Consider the following 22,854-nt stretch of genomic DNA (forward strand, 5'->3'; position numbering starts at 1 on the left):
GGTGTATAAGCTTCAAGCACTCCAATTGCTATAGTGGCAGAAGAGCATATGACACCATTAAGGTCAAATATCAGTCGTTTAGTTGAAGTCTCTGATGTTGATCATGATAATGATGATGATGATGATAACAATGATGATGATGACGATGACTCCGATGATATTGATGATATGAGTTTTCGTTTGTTTGTTCCTCCGAAGAAGCCAGTCAATGAAGCTATGATTACTCCAACTGAGACAGAGACTAAAATCAATATTTTTAGGCAACCGAATATTCCAACGCCCGAACAGATGGATGCACTTATCAAAGAAATACATTCTACTGCAAGGAAGCCTCCCCAAGTAGTTTATATTATCGTTGAATCTCCATTTGATATTGATAACGATGAACCAAATGCCTCCATGGTGCCAAAGAAGCGAAGACAGAGAGATCCATGTTAGGGATTGCTTATCACTGAGCAAGTACAACAATTAGTTTCTATAGTTGAACCACCCCAGGTTCATGAAGATGTTCAAAGCCTAATCATTGAACCAACCCAAGTTCAAGAAGATGTTCAAGGCCCAATTACCGAATAACCTAGGTTCATCAAGACGTTCAGAGCCCTAATTTTGACAATAACTTTAATTTCGTAGCAAATGAGGAAACATTTGCTCCTGGAAGTTCTTCCGCCCCATCACCTCCCGAGCATGATGTTGCATCCATTAAGCTAGCCAAGATTCTTTCTTTTCAAGATTCTATTCCTCAGTGTAGAGGAAAGAGTATATATTGGCTCAGAACAAGGAGGTGAGGAAGACTCTCAACAAACCATTTCTAAGCTCAGACAAGAGATACTAATTTTGAAACAAGAATCCATTGAAAAGGATTTGCTGATTGGGAAGTTGGATGTGAGAGTTTCGGAACTTGAAGAGGATAATTATCAGAAGAATAAAAAAATCTTTGAACTTTAAGCCAACCTTGGTAGGCTGTCAACCTTCTACTTTGATTTCAAAGACAAACTATTTAGAAAGTTTGTTGATGAATTCAAGACGTCCAATTCTGATGATGGAAAATGTCACACCCCAAAACCAAGGATGGCAGAAACGTCCGTGGGTGGCGAACTTGATGTACAGTATCACAACAACGAGTATAATAGTGCTCAAAGTAAATACAACCAATCATATTTATAATCGGAAAAGAATTGCATGGTTTCAAGTGTTACATATTTCAATGATTGATTACAACATGATATAAAAATAGTTGTTCAACGCCGTAGCGATCCATCCTCAAAAGCTTGTGGTTACCTAGTTTTGTTTATTTCTTGAGAATACAAGTAGTTTTGAAAAAGTGTCAACAATTAAGTTGGTGAGTTCATAAGCTTTTTAGATGAAGAGTTTGGAAACCGATCTTTGTAATGAGTTGTGTGTTACCAAGAAAAATCCAATATTTTCCTTACAAGAGTGATGTGTAGTCTTAAATACCAAGACCGAAAGTGTACAATAATATCCGTACTTATTGATATAAAAAGTGATTTTAAATCGACATAAAACCCTTTTTGATTTGTTAAAATCCCCGTAAACTTTATGAGTTGTTAACTCCCTATGTGGGTCTCTATAACCATACTATGACTGAATGAACCTGCCACGATGTTTGTCAGGCGTCGAAAAGTTAAATGACACTAGTCACCCCAGACCTGCCGGTCTAGCTGTTGCATGCAGCTCATGTGTGGGTTTGTCAGAGACTCTTGTTATAAGTACTAGGAATTTTAACCTGTACTCTAGGAGTACTAAGAAGAATGTCTCACAATTTACATTAACAAGTGTAAGTGTAGTGTGCGTGAGTGTAAAACCTTTTACCGTGGGAATAAAACCTTCCGAAATGTGTTTGTTGTGTTAATGGAAACATAAACTATACCTATTATAGTTTATCAAATAGTGGTAGTGGTAGTTGAACATAAACTTTACTTATTATAGTTTATCAAAACGTTTAAATGTAATGGATATAACTTTTTTTTTATTATAGTTAACTACTATATTTGTAAAGGTAAAAACCATTTTGTTTACTGATATATATACCTTTTACTAAGGTGAAATAACATGTAATATAACAACATATATTTATATAAAAGTACACACCTTGCTTAGCAAGTTACAAGGTGTAAATAAATTTGTAAATTCTGTGAGTTTAGAAATTGTGTCTAGTTTGTTCATCAATTTTATTATGATTTTTAGTGACCTCTAACTTGTGTGAAAATATCCATATTCACATACTGGTCCGGAGTTGTTCTTGAAATGGCAGACAGTTTTGTAAAAATCATCATAAATTGTAGAAAAATCGTATGGAGATGTGCAAGTAGGCATTTTAAAGTTATGAACCTGACATATTTGAACCTAAAACAGTTTTTAAAACTAAAATGTTGAAGATGCCCAAAACAGTCTGTGAATGGAGTTAAACTTTTCTGATGAAAGCTGATGGATGAGTTTAGTTGTGTTCTTGGTGTTTTAACTTATATTCCCCCCCCCCTTCCTTAAAAGTTAAGAAAAATATGAAAGGATAGGGGTATGAACTCACCTTGAGTGATCTCTTAGGATGGATGATGGAGAAAAGGAGTTTCCTAGTCAAGGACACTTGGGAGATGCTTGAAGCTTTGAAGGTTCTATGAACAAATATGATGATATTTGTGTTAGCAATCCATAATTTGGACGAAGGATAGTAGAATGTTTAAGTGTAGGAGGAAGGTACTTACCAAATGTGGAGGAAAAACCCAAGATCAGCATTTAAATCTCGAATTTTAGAGAGACAAAGTGAGAGAGATCTGTTTGTTCTTCTTGGGAAAGAGTGAATAAAGTGGGAGGAGAGATAAGGATTTTTCCATCTTTGAGTATTGAATCTTGCTGGAGAGGGGTGGTGAAAGCACAAATAGTTGACTAGGGCTGATGGGAATAATGACATAAAGCATGAATAGTGACATGGAGTGGGTATGGGAGGTTGCTTGTGTCATAACTTTATGGAAAAGTCAATACTCTATCACAAAACCTAACTTAATATATTTTATTCTTGGACAAGGATTATCCCCAAAATATGATAAAAAAAATGAATATTTAGGGTCTCCTACGTTAAAAATACGAGTTTGGGTGAAAATCGCGCGTTAAAATCACGAAAAACAGGCTTAAAATGGAGTCGTGGTCGAAAACCGGGCAAAGAGGCGAAGTCTGCGAGGATCCGAGGTCAGCAGTGCAAATTCGGTCCTAGAAGGCCGCGGACCGAAGGGAGGTTCGGTTGTAAGAGGACGACCGAAGGCGAAGTTGTCAAGAGCAAATTTGTCTGAAAGCGAAGTTGGGCGAGGAGGAACCGAGAGCAAGATGGACCGAACCCGAAGGTGACTTCGGTTCTTAAGAGGCTTCGGTTCTAGGAGGAGTTTCGGTTCTTAAGCTAGTTTTGGTCCAGGAGTGATTATAAAAAGTTGAGAGAGATTTTGAGAGAGATTTAAGAGAGATGTCACATACTTAGAGAGACTTGGGAGAGATTTCACACACTTAGAGAGATTTGGGAGAGATTTCACATACTTAGAGAGATTTGGGAGATATTTCACATGTTTGGAGAGATTTGGGAGAGATTTCACATGCTTGGAGAGATTTCACATACTTAGAGAGATTTAGGAGATATTTCACATACTTAGTGATATTTGGGAGAGATTTCACATACTTGGAGAGATTTGGGAAAGATTACACATGCTTGGAGAGATTTGAGAGAGATTTCAAATAGAAAGAGATAGAGCGAGAGTGATTTAGAGAGGTTTTATTTGCGACTTTTGTGAGTGTTTAACTTTGAAATGCAAAGTTTGTAAGCCTCACTTTGCCTTGTTATGAGTGTTATACGCCCCCAAAGGGTATGTATTAATGTGTTATTGAGTTGTTCCATCAGTTACACTGATTAGAGTTTAGATTTTCTGAACACGTGACACTTCTAAGTGATACTTCGTATTAATGTAGTGAGTTGTACACCGTTTGAACATAACATAAACTCTAATATACGAGGGTTAGCTAGATTGACCAGTTTGACTTGTTGATTCTGTTTGACTTTGACTTGATCAGAAATTGAAGGTTGTCACATCATCCCCCCGTTAGAAAGAATTTTCGTCTAGAAATTAGCACTTTAATCGGGACTTTGAGAGTTGGGGAAAGATGTGGGTATCTTCGTTTCACTTGATCCTCACATTCCTAGGTGAAATCGGGTCCTCGTTTTACTATCTAACGAACCTTCACAACAGGGATGCGACTTTGATGTTAAGGTGGTAGTTGTTGTTGTGTGAAATTTCAATGAGTGGTAAGTGGGCATTCCCACGCTTTACCGAAGTCAATCATTCAAGCTATTAGCTTGTCTTCCAAGGTTTAAACAATTTCTTTTGCTCTGCCCGTCGGTTTGCTGGTGGTAGGCCGTACTTAAGCATAGTCTAGTCCCTGTAAGGGTGGCCAGAATCGTGAAATGAATCTACTATCTCTGTCGGAGATAATGGATATTAACACACCATGCAGTTGTATAATCTCTTTGAATTACGCGGATTTGGTCAACCTATCAACATTTACCCAAATGGTATAGAGACCACCCTTTGGCTTGGGTAACTTGGTGGTGAAGTTCATGGCTGTCTGCTTCCACTTCCTTTCGGTTATCATTAGTCGTTGTAGGAGACTCGAAGTCTTCTGTTGTTCTACCTTGACATTGGCACAAGTACGATACTTTCCCACATGTGTAGCGATGTTAGCTTTCATATTCGGCCACTAATGTTAATTTTTGAGGTCCATATACCTCTTTTCCGATCCTGGATGAATGGAGTGGCAAGTTTTCATGTGCTTAGCTCATGACGTCATTTCTGATTCCATTAACTTTGGTGTCCAAATCTGGTTCATGGGATAACATGCCCTACTGCTCTTGTCTTCTAGGTTCTTATGATCGGTGAAGATTGTACATTTTGTGTCGTAGAGATAGTGCCTCTAGATCTCTAGGACGCTCCTAGTTCGAGGTCATGCGTGGCCTAGCCGACTCCGTACATCTTTAGCTATCTTAACTCATAAGTAATAACTTCTCCTCGGAGAGCTGCATAGGGCCTACTGTAGTGCTTCTCATTTGATTAGATTAGTAGGGAGCATATGGGTTTAGTTTACGCGACTAGATTAATTCGAATGGTAGAACATCCACTCGTACTTCTGGGCAGCCTTGTCACGAAGTTCCTGGTAGGACTCGTACCTGGTCCATCTATCATTAACTCATGCATATAGGTCGTATGTAATTAGGGTTGGTAAGACAGTTGGACGGGTGACTCTGCCCCAAGTCCACAAATAGACAAGGAACAGGAAATAGGGAGGAAGCACACATCCAATGTCCGTGGAATCTTAATTATATATTATCCTCGTATATACATTTAGTAGTGATAGACTAACCGTATTCGTCCCAATCTTCTGCGCTTGGTCTTGACCCGCTATACGAGTGATATTCTCGAAGGGTTTACTAGGAACAATTTGAAAAAGGTTATAGAAGTTATAACACACCTCTAGATAGTGCTTTTGGGGTTTCGCAATGAAGCATGACCACAAATTCAGATTCAGATTTAGGGTTATGAGAGGCGAGGTTTCGATATTCAGCTGGTTAGGTGGAGGGTCTTCTTGTGACATATGCAATTGATAAGGTGATGATCCAAACCAATCCATATCAAATGACGACACCGGATTTTATCGATGATACATGTATTAAGTCGTATTTGTAAGAGGTATTCGTTAGAGTGGTAGTGCATCATGTGTTTCTTTTTAGTGTTTTCCGTTTTGATCGATGTTTTTGTTACTGCAAATAATTTATACCACAGTAGCTAGTGCTGGTAGTAAGAGTGTTCTGATAGCTAGTCATTATACTTTATATCGTGATCCCCGGCCGATCATTCTACGATCGATCGGTATATGCAAGTCGTATGTCATCTGATATTGATTAAACCGACGAGTGAATGGCTCTAACCTAACCCCACCACTAGACATGGAACAGGAATTAGGATAGAATTATTCACTTTAAGTCTGTAGCATTTTGATTATAATTAATCATGATGTATACATGAATTCATCACAGCTCACCGGTAATGATCCTAAGGTCATATATGAGTGTCTTTGACCTGATTTAACGAGAGAGTATTTTAACTACTTTTTGAAAGACAGTAATTTTTATCAAACACACTGAATTCATTACAAACATATGGTACTTAAACGTTTTTATTGCTGGAAAATTACAAAAGTCCTAATAAGGTTCCTTGTTGCTCCTGCTGGTTTATTTGTTACGCTCCTCCTGCTCCCCCATCGTTCCTCTCAGTTGGACATTCTCTCTTGAAGTGTCCCATTTCACCACATAGGAAGCATACTGGACTTACACCAATATTGGTGGTTGAAGCGATGTGCTGGGTTGGGGTCCTGCAGAAGAGGACGATATGCCCTTTCCTGTTGCATTTGATACAGTGTGGAATCCGGCAAGCTCCTGTGTGATGGTAGTTACACTTGTTACACTTTGGAAGTGTTCCCATATATTGTCTGTCTGGTGCTTGAGTGACAAATGTTGTGGCTGATGTCGAGGCATGTGTTGTGGCTACTATCGTAATTGTAGGGACAGCCACAGATTGTTGTCTCTTAGCGAATCTTTGAGATGGGTTGCACATCTTTCTGTCCTAAAACTTCCATTTCTTTCTCTTAGGTTTGTGGACTGAGGTATTTTCGTTGGTAGACGCCTGCTGGTGTTCTTGATTGTTATTGCAGTTAGTATTTCCGGCACCATCTCCGCGCCCGCTGGCGTGGTTAGCATTGAGTTGCGCCATGACGGCTGCCACGACTACCGTGACTGCAACTTGAAAGATAGCAGAGTCTATCAACAGGGTTGGTGCCTTGCTAGTTGGTTGGTTACCTCTTGGTAATGACATAATTATGTTTCATGATGAAAAACGACTTCGTGAGTAGGGATGATTACTTCAAGTGCATTCTTACAATTTATATTCACATATATAAATTTTGCACATTGCTGTACTATTTTTAGTGTTTTTGCTAAAACCTCCTGAGATGGAGTTACGGAAATGGGTAGAGGTAGGTTTTGTACGAATGTTAACTTTACCCATCCTAGTTACTATTTTTGCCCAAACACTCTTAGCTGAGGAATCTGATGGAATCCGGTGCATTAGTGTTGGTATGATCTCACCCTATAGGTCTATGAAGAATGCACTTTTCAACCAAAATGTTTAAAGGTGAGACAATAATGGTCGTTAGAAAGGGCTATGCATCGTGAGTTATCTAACTAATTTTATCTTAGTTCTAAGTGTATTGTATTTCGATTTTTATGGTGTTCTAAAATCAATTCCTAATGAAAGTCTATATATAATAAACCCATGTATTTTAGTAGTTCTGTATCCAAGTGAAACCTTGTAATTTGATCCAAGCTAGTTCCTTCTTACGACCACTTGATGTATCATTAGTTGCATGAGTAAGACTTAATAGACCTTCGAGTCTAATGGGCCTGCTGTAAGCCCATTTTGTTAATATGATTCTAGAAATTTTGGTTTCAGAGAAAATTCTAACCTTGATTAATATGATTCTAGAAATTTATATTCACATATATAAATTTTGCACATTGCTGTACTATTTTTAGTGTTTTTTCTAAAACCTCCTGAGATGGAGTTATGGAAATGGGTAGAGGTAGGTTTTGTACGAATGTTAACTTTACCCATCCTAGTTACTATTTTTGCCCAAACACTCTTAGCTGAGGAATCTGATGGAATCCGGTGCATTAGTGTTGGTATGATCTCACCCTATAGGTCTATGAAGAATGCACTTTTCAACCAAAATGTTTAAAGGTGAGACAATAATGGTCGTTAGAAAGGGCTATGCATCGTGAGTTATCTAACTAAGTTTATCTTAGTTCTAAGTGTATTGTATTTCGATTTTTATGGTGTTCTAAAATCAATTCCTAATGAAAGTCTATATATAATAAACCCATGTATTTTAGTAGTTCTGTATCCAAGTGAAACCTTGTAATTTGATCCAAGCTAGTTCCTTCTTACGACCACTTGATGTATCATTAGTTGCATGAGTAAGACTTAATAGACCTTCGAGTCTAATGTGCCTGCTGTAAGCCCATTTTGTTAATATGATTCTAGAAATTTTGGTTTCAGAGAAAATTCTAACCTTGATGCAGGTCTACACCAGATCATTGTAAGGAAAAATTTTGACAGCAAATAAATCCCTCGATTAGTATAACCACTTAAATCACAGGGTTGAGCTTACACATATAAGTGCCATGCGTCTACCCTGTTACTCTTTTGCCTCCGCCTGAGCGGCGATAAAGTTCTTAAGAAGTTGGTTTCTGGAATAGCAGTCTCTTTCCAAGTATCTAGTACATGAGATGGTAGTGTCTGTAGCAGCGCGCAGTTCCCTAACTCAAGGTTCGTGATCTACTGGGTCATCACTGGGAGGGATCTGTCAACCGGTCCCCAAAGGTTGAAATCATTGCAACTTCTTTGGTCTCCGACTTGCGATTGTTGTTGCTGATGGCGATTCCAACCCTCGATCAAAGCTGCCTAACGGAGCACATGTTTGATGTAGTCGAAACGGTTCGCGAGAGTCCTGGCTACATAAGGAGAGTTGTCGGCCTCCGACTCCACTTACGACTCTTTTCCCAATTGCCCACAAACTCTTCGGGTTCGGAAAGTAGGGGTCTCCTGGTAAGTAGAATGTTTCCATGCTATTAGTGCGAGAATAGGAGGGGTAGGAAGCATATATTAGTCGTATTCCTAGAAATACTTATAGGGGTTTGATCCTCGTTAGTTACTTTTATAATGACATAGTTTATACTAATTACATTTAACAAAGATATGATAGACCTTCGAATAAGTGATCCTACCCTAGGTCAACATCCAAACAAGGAAAACGAAGTAAGGCAATGACCATAGATTAAGTCTATGATCTCTAAGTTATATATAACTTTAGAGTATCCACTTAGTGACTATAGACCTATTATTAAGGATCTGTTTTGTTTTCACATAAGTTATAATATTATAAAACACTCCTATAGTATTTTAAATGTTATGTTTGGTTCTTAGTAACTTTCTTGTATGGGAAGTTTTTAGGCTTGTTGCTCATTACAACCATGCCCCGACATACAATAGTCATACCTTGGATATATTCATCCCAAGTCTGATTACACATCCCAAGGTCTACTCGTAGTGTCCAACTCCTCGTTTTTACTTTTGTGTTTTCCTTAGACGTGACACTATACCGGTATGCATGTATGTACTTATACTTTTAACAAGAAACTATTTATTTCTAAATAGTATAGTTATTTGAAACCGTTTAAATCAGAGGCATTAGTCCAAATGCATTTTTAGTTCGTATATCTTATGTGGTTTGATATATTTAGTTCACTATAAACAATGCTCTAATACCAATCTATCAATCCCCCAAACCAAGGATGGTGGAAACGTCCGGGGGTGGCGGAATTCATGTATAGTATCACAACAACGAGTATAATAATGTTCAAAGTAAATACAACCAATCATAAATATAACCAGAAAAGAATTACATGGTTTCAAGTGTTACATATTTCAATGATTGATTACAGCATGATATAAAAATAGTTGTTCAACGCCGTAGTGTTCCATTCTCAAAAGCTTGTGGTTACCTGGTTTCATTGAGTTCTTGAAAATACAAGTAGTTTTGAAAAAGTGTCAAGAATTAAGTTGTGTGTTACCAAGAAAAATCCAATATTTTCCTTACAAGAGTGATGTGTAGTCTTAAATACCAAGACCGAAAGTGTACAGTAATATCTGTACTTATTGATATAAAAAGTGATTCTAAATCGACATAAAACCCTTTTTGATTTGTGAAAATCCCCGTAAACTTTATGTGTTGTTAACTCCCATGTGAGTCGCCATAACCATACTATGATTGAATGAACTAGCCATGACATTTCTCAGGCGTTGAAAAGTTAAATGACACTTGTCACCCCAGACCTGCCGGTCTAGCTGTTGCATACAGCTCAAGTGTGGGTTTGTCAGACCCAATATAGATCTATACACGACTATCACGTTCTCCCAACAACAAACTCTAGTTATAACCACCAGGAATTTTAACCCGTACTCTAGGAGTAGTAAGAAGAATGTCTCACAATTTACGTTAACAAGTGTAAGTGTAGTGTGCGTGAGTGTAAAACCTTTTACTGTGGGAATAAAACCTTCCGAAATGTGTTTGTTGTGTTAATGGAAACATAAACTATACCTATTATAGTTTATCAAATAGTGGTAGTGGTAGTTGAACATAAACTTTACTTATTATAGTTTATCAAAACGTTTAAATGTAATGGATATAACTTTGTTTATTATAGTTAACTACTATATATGTAAAGGTAAAAACCCTTTTGTTTACAAATATTTAGACCTTTCACTAAGGTGAAATAACATGTAATATAACAAAGTATATTTACATAAAAGTACACACCTTGCTCAGCAAATACAAGGTGTAAATGAATTTGTTAAGTATTTTTCTAGTTTTAGCTTTTCTGTTCCCGTTCTTAGAAAAATTATAGAAAAATCATGAAAAGTCGAAATCAGAATCCGTAAATGCTGGGAGTTTAGAAAATGTATCTAGTTTGTTCATAAATTTTATTATGATTTTTCGTGACCTCTAACTTGTGTGAAAATGTCCATATTCACAGACTGGTCCGGATTTGTTCTTGAAATGACAGGCAGTTTTGTAAAAATCACCATAAACTGTAGAAAAATCGAAGGAGATGTGCAAGTAGGAATTTTAAAGTTACGAACCTGAAATATTTGAACCTAAAACAGTTTTAAAAACTAAAATGTTTAAGTTGGCCAAAACAGTCCGTGAATGGAGTTAAACTTTTCTGATGAAAGCTGATGGACGAGTTTAGTTTTGTTTTTGGTGTTTTAACTTATATCCCCCCCTTTAAAGTTAAGAAAAACATGAAAAGATAGGGGTATGAACTCACCTTGAGTGATCTCATAGGTTGGATGATGGAGAAAAGGAGTTTCCAAGTCAAGGACACTTGGGAGATGCTTGAAGATTTGAAGGTTCTATGAACAAATATGATGACATTTGTGTAAGCAATCCATAATTTGGATGAAGGATAGTAGAATATTTAAGTGTAGGAGGAAGGTACTTACCAAATGTGGAGGAAAAACTCAAGATCAACCTTTGAATCTCGAATTTTAGAGAGAGAAAGTGAGAGAGATGTGTTTGTTCTACTTGGGAAAGGGTGAATAAAGTGGGAGGAGAGTTAAGGATTTTTCCATCTTTGAGTATTGAATATTGCTAGAGAGGGGTGGTTCAAGGACAAATAGTTGACTATGGCTGATGGGAATAGTGACATAAAACATGAATAGTGACATTGAGTGGGTATGGGAGGTTGCTTGTGTCATAACTTTATGGAAAAGTCAACACTCTATCACACAATCTAACTTAATAGGTTTTATTTTTTGACAAGGATTTCCCCCAAAATATGATAAAAAAGTTAATATTTAGGGTCTTCTATGTTAAAATACGAGTTTGGGTGAAAATCTCATGTTAAAATCACGAAAAACGGGCTTAAAATGGAGTCGTGGTCGAAAACCGGGCAAAAAGGCAAAGTCTACGAGGATCCGAGGTCAGCAGTGCAGGTTCGGTCCTAGAAGGCCGTGACCGAAGGGTGGTTCGGTTGTAAGAGGACGACCGAAGGCGAAGTTGTCAAGAGTGAACTTGTCAGAAGCGAAGTTGGGCGAGTAGGAACCGAGAGCAAGAAGGACCGAACCTGAAGGTGACTTCGGTTCTTAAAAGGCTTCGGTTCTAGGAGGAGGTTTGGTTCTTAAGCTAGTTTTGGTCCAGGAGGCTTCTTATGGTTTCGCTTCTTAGGGTTTCGCCTCTAAGAGGTTCGGCTCTAAGAGGGTTCGGCTCTAAGATGGTTCGTCCCTAAATGGTTGTTTTTCAATAGACTTCCCGTTTTGCGCGGTTTTTGATTAATCAAGGGTCGGGATGCCCCGAGTGATTATAAAAAGTTGAGAGAGATTTGGGAGAGATTTCACATACTTGGAGAGATTTCACATACTTAGAGAGATTTGGGAGAGATTTCACATACTTAGAGAGATTTCACATACTTAGAGAGATTTGGGAGAGATTTCACATGCTTGGAGAGATTTAGGAGAGATTTTAGATAGAAAGAGGTAGAGCGATAGAAATTTAGAGAGGCTTTATTTGCGACTTTTATGAGTGTTTAACTTTGAAATGCAAGGTTTGTAATCCCCTTTTTTCCTTATTATGAGCGTTATACACCCCTGAAGGGTATGTATTAATGTTTTATTGAGTTGTTCCATCAGTTACACTTATTAGAGTTTTGAGTTTCTAAACACGTGACACTTCTAAGTGTTACTTTGTATTAATGTAGCGACTTGTACAACGTTTGAACATAACGTAAACCCTAATATACGAGGAATAGCTAGATTGACCGGTTTGACTTGTTGACTCTGTTTGACTTTGACTTGACCGGAAAATGACGGTTGTCACTGAAAAGCTCTTGAAACATCTGAAAGGATGGAGATTAGACCTTCTCTGGATTCCAACATTGATCAATATTTATCTTCTGGTCCTGCTACAGCTGAAGAAGGAAGGGAGAAACAAAAAAAAGTAAGTGTGTTGAGGAAAGATAAAATGCTTCTGATGCAGGATTATGATCAGAATGCAATTGGTGATCAACCTCAGATGTTCATCAAAGAATTTAGGAAAAGAAAATTTGTTGATAGATACGAAGATCGTTCGGGTATTCGTATTTAGGGATTTGAAGCTGACAAGAATATGTGGGTTGTGAAACGAAGGAGCAGAAACATTGAATACTATGAGAAGAAGGTTGATTTTTTTTCTTGGAAAAAATTCGATCTTGCAGAGCTAGTCCATGCTCCATTTCACAATCCTACAAATGATCCAAATGCCTGGGCATTTAAAACTTTTCGAGAAGATAAATCGAGGCATAACTTTGCAGGCGTGTCAACAACGTCCTCTTTTGTTAGAAAGGTCAAGGGTGTCATCGATACGTGCACCAACAAAACCCTGTTAAATGTTATGTGGCCACCTACAAAGAAAATGAAAAATATTCCTCTCTCTCAGCCAACACCTAATGGTTTTTTAAATGATCTTCAATTCTGGGTATATGATGAAGCAACAATAACTATGGTGATCAAGATTGAAAAGGATCAGCTCCGTTTTGTTGATTCTAGGGATTTGCTGAGACGTGGTAAGCGTGACGTTCACACTATATCCATGAGTCATCTTATGGTGCAAAATGAAATGTTCGAGGCTGCTGTGAAAGAATTTATCAGCATGATCGCGGATATTGTTGATCAGAAGTTGTGGGCAGGAGCTTTAGCTGCATCTGACGTTCATCTTGTAGAGAAACCATAAAGCTAACCAACAATAAACCAAGGGGAGATTGTTGGGTCATATTTTTGTGGTTTATGCTAGGCTTATATTGTTAATTGTTTTTGGGCTTAGTATAGTACTTTATGGATAGGCTTATTATGTTTTCGGTTGTAAGGATCGAAATCATTATGGTGATTTCGGTCATGATGGGCTTGAGCCTTTTATGGCATTGTATTTGGCTCATACAGACACACATACACACACACACACATATATATATATATATATAATTGTATGCAGCTGTATAGGAGTTGTTGTTCCATTCTTAGTATTTGGCTGCATTGAGTTTATATGTACCAGACAGTTTATTCCTAATAGAATCGTGTGCATTTGAAGTGAATTTATGTGCTCTTGAATCATTACTTAATTAACATTACGCATTCTTTAAGCAATTAAGATTGATATTACATAAGATTCATAGTTTTGGGACTTACACTTATGCTTCGCCTGTATGATCGATCGTATACACTATGACATGTACACACCCTGATGTGGCCTTAAAGCATGGTCAGTCACAATCAGGGAAATCCTGGTAGATCTCATTGGATAGTAGTGAAGAATATTCTCAAGTATCTGTGAAGGATAAAGGATATGATACTAGTCTTTGGAGGCAGTGATACGTTGAGAGTGACTGGGTATAGTGACGCCTTCTTTCAGACAGACAGAGACAACTTTATTTCTCAATCTGACAGGGTGTTTATATTAAATGGTGGAGCAGTTACTTGGTAAAGTTCCAAGAAAAATACAGTGGCTGATTCTACTTGTGAATCAGAGTACATAGTGGCAAGTAAAGCATCAAAGGAAGCAGCTTCGTTGAGGGACTTCGTGTAACACACTGTTCCGAATCGTTTCAAATGTGGGGGTGGTGACATGAAGACCGAGTATCATCCAACTTAGGGCCTTTGAGGAAAAGAGATTTAGATCCATTTGGGTGTGGGTAATGTAATTTGGATGATCCTGGAGTTCAGTCGGTGTTTTGGCGCCAAGGGGTATTTTGGTAAAGTGTAAGTTAGGGTTTTTATGAATTTTAAATTTTTATTCAGAACAATTTTAGGAAAGGATGAATTGATAGAACTGTAGTGCTTCTCGTTACCTTTTCATGTATATAAAGAATGTCAAAATCAGAGTAAGAACGAAGAAGTTATACCCATTTGAAGTTTGATTAATTTTAGGTTATGTTGAGTACAATCGGCGTACAGAGGGGTGTACGTTGGGTGTACTAAGGTACCCTGAGTACGTTGAGTATACAAGAAGTATGATGGGCGTATGCAATTAGTGCCCAAACCCTATTTTCATGGTTTGAGCCATATTTAAGTTCCTTAACTCCCCCAAACCCACTCCATTCTCAGCATCCACCCCTCCAACACCCCTTCCATGAAACGCTAACCATAGTTGAGCCTTATTTGCTAAAACACGGTGTTTTTGAGTGCTTTGAAGTATACATGGTGCACCTTGGAGTAGAAGGAACTTCTTGTAGAAATGTTGGTTGCATTGGAGCTTGTAGATCTGGACTTTGTTCAACTTGATTTATCTTCTAGAGGTATAAACTTTTAGTTTTGATGATGCATTTGTTAGATCTAACTAGTTTTGGATGTTATGGGCCTTTGGTCATTTTAGTGAATAAAGTTTAGATCTTGAAATTTTGTAACCTTGTTATGGATAAAGTTGGAAACTTTATCCGTCTAAAAATCATTTTGATTCAGATCAGAAAGTTGGAGACTTGTACTTAACAGATTAAGTTGAAAAAGATGAACTTTTGGGTCCTTATGAGACTTAAAGACTAGATCTTGTTTGTTGTGACCATTCTAATGGATAAAGTTGGAAATTCTATCCATTATAAATCTAATATGAACTATAAAAATGTGATATTGTCCCTTCTATCCCATTCATGCAAGAGTTGTGATGTATTCTTGGGTTAAGAACTTAGGATTTTGGACATTAAGCACTTTATAGCCATGCAAAATCATAAACTTGGAAACTTTATGACTTAAGACATCATTTTGAGCTTGGATCTGAGTTTTGGATGTACGAACTTAATGAAATAAGCTCTTAATGGAGTTTTGGGAATGGACTGCATGAGGTGGACGTACCTGGAGGTATGTTGCACATATGCGGTCAGGGCCATGCTTTTGGTCAACATCTAAGTACATTAGCCGTACTCTCTTGGTACGCATGGTGTACTCCGCTGGGAAGAGATATTTATTTTTGGATCTTGACCAATTGGATTTGAATTTAACTTTGACCAAGTTTGACCAAGTTGGACCTTGAGGGTATTTTGGGGTGTTTAATTGTGTTTGGTCTTTTGGTTGCAGTAGGTGTTGGTTTGAGAGCTGGGATTCGGAGTCGGGACCTCATCAACATTTTTCCGGTTTGCAAGGTGAGTTTTCATCACTGTACTTTTGGGTCGAAGGCACCAAGGTCGGCCTATTGGATTGTTATCCTGGTTTGTCTCATGTTGGTATGTTGTAGCGATCGGTTAAACCTGTATCCTGGTATGTAGGATGGTTCTATGATGTTGTAGCACCTGCTTCTTGGTACATATTCTTCTTATTAATTCGTTAAATATTTTGCATTTTTGGCCTTGGACTCGGCGAGTTAAAGGACCAACTCTCCGAGTAGAAGAGAGAGGGGACGCGGGACATAAGCGGTGGACTTGGCGACTAGACCCTGTTTGGACAAAAACCCTAATCTAATGGTTTGCACCCTATTTAAACACTTTAACTCGGCCTCCTTCGTCCCATTCGCTCCCAGGAGACCCCCATAGCAAACCCTATCCGTTATTGAAGCAATCTAAGGCATTTGGAGTGAATTTGGTGCTTTTGTGATCCAAGGAGGGAAGGAAAAACTTGAAGGAGCAAGAGGAGGCTAAAGGGATCCGAGTTTGTGCACCATTTTCAGCTCATTGAAGGTAAAAAGTTTGTACCTTGCTCTTTCATTTGCTAGATCCCATTTTTTGAAGTTTTAGGGCTTTTTGTAAGCCATTTTGGTCACCAACCATGATTGCAAGCATGGTTGGGGGTTGAAGTTGCAGATCTAGTTCCTTGGAGGGGTTACAAGGCAGAAAGGAGTGGCTTTTGCACTCAAGGAAGGCCCCATGCATTGTAGGAGACATTTTAAGGCCTTTTAGGCTCAAAAGTCCCATGCATGCACGTAAAGTTCGTAACTTTACGTGCTAGAACGGTCCTAAGAGCCTAGATCTACCTTTTGGTCAAGTGTTGTACACTAGAAATCGAGAAAATGAGACTTGGACATACTCGACTCGGCGAGTCGTTCTTGGGACTCGGCGAGTCCGAGGCTTGAATCCCTTTTCTGTTCTGGATCAAGGGCCCAGTCGAGTGTGGAAAGGTTTCAGAAAGGACCGAAGGGGTGTGACCCAACGTTCTGGACTAAGCCATGGTTCTGGAATTCATGGGACTCGGCGAGTGCATGAACGACTCGGCGAGTCCAAGGCAATCTTCTTAAGATTGAAGATGAACTCGACGAGTTGTTCATACAACTCGGCGAGTCAAGGACATGACCCATTCATGAGTTGAAGATGAACTCGACGAGTTGTTTATACAACTCGGAGAGTCGGATGAAGATTCACTCGATGTTCAATTAGAAAGAAAACTCGTCGAGTCATTGCCTAACTCGACGAGTAGAGACGAGTAAAAGGACAAATAGAAGGATAGGGACTCGGCAAGTTGGCGAACCAACTCGGCGAGTCAGGTCAACTGGAAGTTGACCTTGACTTTGACTTTGACTTGGTCAGGGGTAAAATGGTCATTTTACCCTGCGAGCAGTTGGCAGTGTATGACTAAGTGTTCTGTGGGAATTATAGCCGGAGGATTTCCGGAGCAGCATCAGTTGCAGTCAGAGGATTTCCCGCACAGATCAGCAGCTACTACGAGGTGAGTTACCTTCCAGTAACGGTTGGTCTAAGGCGACAATGCCGGCCCACCAGTAGGAGACGTATGTTAGATGATGGTCTTTGTGATATCATCTAGGTTTGCTATTATCTAATATGTTACGTGCTAGTATGATATGCTATATGCTAGTAGCTGTAGGGGAGATAGTCCTCGAGATCACCGGTCGACAGGGCCGAAGGGGTTGTCATGCCCAGTCATGTTAGATTGAATGTGATTAAGTGATACATGTTATTTGGTAGTAGTAGAGGGGTGAAATATTCCCCAGTATCCGGTCGAAAGGACCGAAGGGGAGGCCAGCACCCAGATGTGGTAGGCAGCATCCGGTCGAAAGGACCGAAGGGGAGGCCAGCACCCATATATGCTAGGCAGTATCTGGTCGAAAGGACCAAAGGGGAGGCCAGCACCCAGATATGCTAGGCAGCATCCGGTCGAAAGGACTGAAGGGGAGGCCAACACCCAGATATGCTAGGCAGTATCCGGTCGAAAGGACCGAAGGGGTACGTCGGGCACCCAGATATGCCTGACAGTAGTTATATGTTATGTGATTGTATGGTATGTGGTACGATGGGGGAACTCACTAAGCTTCGTGCTTACAGTTTACAATTTTGTTCTCAGGTACCTCTTCGTCGAAGGGGAAGGAGTTGGCGCTGTAGCGGCACATCATACACGCACATGGTTTTCCGCACCATGAGTTTATCTGGGATTTTGTACTCTGAAATTATAGTTGTTCTTATGTTTTGGTTTTCAGACACGAAATATGTTTATGAAATGATATAATCAAACGATGTTTATTCACAAATGTTTTCCAAAGTATCGATTTAAAAATGAAATTTTTGGACGTGAAAATTTGGGTTGTTACAGATGTAGTGATTGGTTTGAGTTGTATCCTGGTATGTAGGATGGTGCTATGCTTAGTGATCTGTTAGATCTGCATGTTATTTTTTCTGGCTATATGTTTACCGGTTGCATATGTTGACATGGTGTGGTTGGGTTGAGATTGTACTACTTTGTGGTACCAGTTACAAACCCAATAATGTTTATATCAGTATGTTATATGTATGCTTATCTATTATGTATATGCCGACATCGTTTATGTGTAGTTGGGTTGAGGCGGACCAGTGTAGATAGAAGGCCAAGAGACCTAGGGCGTCCTTAATAGACTACAGGCCTGAGGGGCGTACCAGTTAGGCCGAAGGCTTGGAGAACGTTCCAGATATATTGAAGGCCCGATGAGGTATAACAATCATCATGAAGGTTCTGTGAGCATACCAGATACACTGTAGGCTATCGGGGCGTTCTAGTAAGGCTGAAGGTTTTGTGAGCGTACCAGATAAACTGTAGGTCGGTGGGGCATTCCAGTCAAACTAAAGGCTCTGTATGCATGTTGTTGTTATCTAGGTTATCTGTTTGTGTGGTGGTATTTTGGGGGAACTCGCTAAGCTTCGTGCTTATAGTTTGGTTTTTATGTTTCAGGTACCTTAGTGGACAGTGGCAGGGCGAAGGCATGACCGTACACATCCTTGGTTTTACAAATGATTAAATCTTGGGAGACTATGATTTTAAATAATGTTCTGGAAATAATAGTTTGTAAACACTTTTATTAATAAATGGGTCGCTTTTGAAAGGTTTAAATTTGTTGAAAGTTGTGGGTTGTTACACTTTATCAGAGATCTTGGAGTAGTTCCAACCATTCAAGAACCAATGGGACTTTTCTGCGATAATGAAGATGTGGTTTCTTTGACTAAAGAACCGAGAGACCATGGAAAGTTGAGATATATCGATAGAAAGTACAATTATATCAAGCATAGAGTTAAAGAAGGTCATCTCTTAGTGAAGAGAGTTTCATCAGAAGAGAATCATGCAGATCCTCTCACAAAGGCTCCGAGTAGGATTAAGCACAGACAACATGTTAGGAGCATTAGTTTGAGAGATGACATTAGTTTTAGTAGTTAGATAATCATATATATCCTCTAAAAGAGTCAAGAGTTGGGAAGAAGTATGCTCTCATTGTTGTGGATGAATTTTCAATATTTACCTGGGTAGTCTGTTTAAGGAAGAAGAGTCATGTCGTTGATGAAATCATTTCTCTTATTAAGCAATGGGAATTTCTCTATGATCATAAATTCAGGGAATTACATAGTGATCATGGAACTGAATTTAGAAACTCCTCTTTGGAAGACTTATGTTCAAACTCAGGAATTTCCCCAAGTTTCTCTATTGTCAGAACCCCTCAACAGAATGGCATTGCTAAAAGAAGGAACATAATACTCATCGAATCTGGAAGAACTATGGTAGTTGAAGTTGGTCTTCCTCTGTATTTTTTGGTGGAAGTTGTCAATACAACGTGTTATACCCAATACTGGTCAATCATTGTAAAGCGTCTTGGGAAAACTGCCCATGAGCTACTTAAGGGAAGAAAGCCAGAAGTCTCTTATTTTCATGTTTTTAGTTGTGTTTGTTACATCTTAAATCAAAAAATCATTGCTCGAAGTTTGAAGCAAAAGCTGATGAATGAGTATTTCTAGGTTATTCCATTGCATCCAAGGCTTTCTGGGTATTCAATCTTTCAAGGCAAACTGTTGAGGAAACAACTCATGTCACTTTTGATGAAGACTCATTCATTCATGACTGGATTGATCATCCCTCATCAATTATTAATGAAATTACCTTCAGTCCTTCAGAACCTGTTCCTAACTTATTTCCAAATGACACTGATCATGTTGTTCCTAACGTTGATCAAATCATCAGCTCACAACCTGACTTCTAAGATCAGCCTATCTTATCCGAAGAAGTTGGGCCATCTAATCAGGAAGATTCTTCTCAAAGTAATACAAATGAAAGTTCTGATAGAATAATACTTCAAGATCATCTTGAATCTCAAATCATTGGAGCTGTAAATTCTGGGATGCTCACTCATAGTAGAGTCAACAATAACTTATGCATGTTTGTGAATTTTTTCTCAATGATTGAACTAAAGAATACAGTTGATGTCCTAAAATATTATGATATGATCAAGGCTATGTAGGATGAGCTAAATGAACTTGGACGTCATCGTGTATGGACTCTTGATCCCAAACCTCAAGAAAAGACTATTATTGGCACTCTTTGGGTTTTCAGAAACAAGATGGATGAAGATGGAATCATCACTATAAACAAATCAAGGCTTGTGGCTCAAGGTTTTTTTCAACTAGAAGTGTTAGATTATGATGAAACATTTGCTCCTGTTGCTACACTTGAAGCAATTCATATGTTTCTTTGCTTTACTTCATTCAAGAACCTCAAAGTCTATCAAATGGATGTCAAGACTGCCTCTTACATGGAGATCTTCAAGAAGAAGTTTTTTCTAAAGAACCCTCCAGGGTTTGAAAATAAGGAATTTCCAAATCATGTATATCGTCTTGATAGAGTTCTCTATGGTTTAAAATAGGCACCTAGAGCATGGTATGACACATTGGCGAGCTTTCTTCTTGAAAGCAGATACAAAAGAGGAAAGGTTGACAACAAATTGTTCATCAAACACTCATAATCTCATATCATTCTTACTCAAGTGTATGTTGATGACACCATCTTCGATCCACTAATAAGAAACTAAGTTTGGAATTCTATGAAATCATGGCTAAGAAGTTTGAGATGAGCATGATGGGTGAGCAAACTTTCTTTTTAGCTCTGCGAGTTAATCAACTAATAGATGTCATTTTTGTTTGTCAAGCTAAATACATTGTAGATATGTTGAAGAAGTTTGGATTCTCTGATTGCATGCCAAACAAGACTCCAATGTCCTCATCAACATCTATTGGCATTGATCCAAATGGTGCTGATGTGAATGCATCTCTCTATCGAGGAAGATTGGCTCTCTTCTCTATCTTACTGCCAGTCACCCTGATATCATGTTTGCTACTATATTGTGTTCTCGTTATCAAGGTAATCATAAGGACTCTCATCTTCTCGCTGTAAAAAGGATTTTTCGCTACTTAAAGCATACACCTAATATTGGGTTATGGTATCCTATTGATTCTAAGTTCAAGCTGGTGGGATACACTGACTCCGACAATGGTGGATGTGGAATTGATTGTAAAAGTACTTCACGAGGACCTTAAATCATTACAAATAAACAGGTAAGTTGGTCCAGCAAGAAGAAAACATCAGTGGCTTGTTCTACTATTGAAGATGAATATGTAGTTGTTGGAAGGTGTTGTACTCAGATTTAAAATCAACTTTTAGATTATGGCCTTAACTTCTCAAAGACTCCCATATGCTGAGAAACACCGGTGCCATTTAGATGATATAGAATCTAGTACAACATTAAAAAAACAAAGAACATTGGTATCTGTCATCACTTCATCAGGAAAATCATTCACAAAGGAAAAGTGGAGTTGTTCTACATTCCTTCCACCGATCAGTTGGTTAACATTTTCACCAAGGAATTGGACAAGCATACTCTAAACAAATTGATTGCAGATCTTGGCATGTTTTAATGACTTAATTTCCAACCTGTTTGATTTAACTTTTTTTTTCTATTTTTTTTCCAAAGTCAAATGTTGATTTTATTGTGTCTATAGAACTTTACATAGTTTGCTTAATTTTTTATTCTAATGTTTACAAGTATTTTCTCTTTATCATTTATCTTTCAGGATTATCTTTAATTTATTTGAACATCTTCCTTTCAGAGTTAGAAAGAGCTATAATCATTCAGAATGCTCTTGGTGTTGAGAAAAGGAGTGGAATCATGTCAAAACCCTCTTTCTCCTCCACTCACTATTATGTATGCAAGGAGCAACCATCAATGCAGTAAGTCTTGTTTTCATCTACTGACCCATAATCTGATAAAACCTCAAATGCCCTCGTGTTGATCTTGACAACATGATGGTTTCACGAATTTGAGTCAGTTAACTTGTTGATTACAAAGACTGTCTTCTTCTCCTCTTTTGATCCTGATGAACATGAAGCTTAGAATCTATCTGCAACATCTTAATGATAAATGGCTTCATCATTCTTAGTTTGTAATGAGTTGTATATGTGTTTATCTTTGATTATGCTTTCTTTTATAGTTATACTTGAAGGGCATGTATCTCAGAAAATGGAAGTGCATTGATGGCCATTCATTTCAAAAGATTTGATGGATCGAGTCTTTTTCATGCTTTTGAAAAAGCTACAAAAATATCGACTTTTAGAGTATTTCCTTGTTTGACTAACTCTTTTGTTTGTATATTATTTTGTACCATTTTTTTAAAGAAAAAGGATCTAACGATGGAAATTCTAAGCCAAGTATGTAACTTTTGACAAATCATCGTCCCTAGACGCATGTTGTTGTATGTAACTAAATCTCTTCAAGTCTCTCATCAGGGGAACCATCTACTAAGAACATCGAGTCACCCACTCAAGCTAATTGTTTAGCACCATCTGAACTTTCTAAGTGAGAATGGTTGGTCCAAATGTAAAAAAATGATAGAAAGGCATGGATATTTATTTTTAGTTAACTATTCCACCTGACTCGATC

This window comes from Lactuca serriola, chromosome 2 (genome assembly GCF_051521515.1).
Source record: "Lactuca serriola cultivar US96UC23 chromosome 2, Lser_US96UC23_V15, whole genome shotgun sequence".
In the NCBI taxonomy this organism is placed as follows: Eukaryota; Viridiplantae; Streptophyta; class Magnoliopsida; order Asterales; family Asteraceae; genus Lactuca; species Lactuca serriola.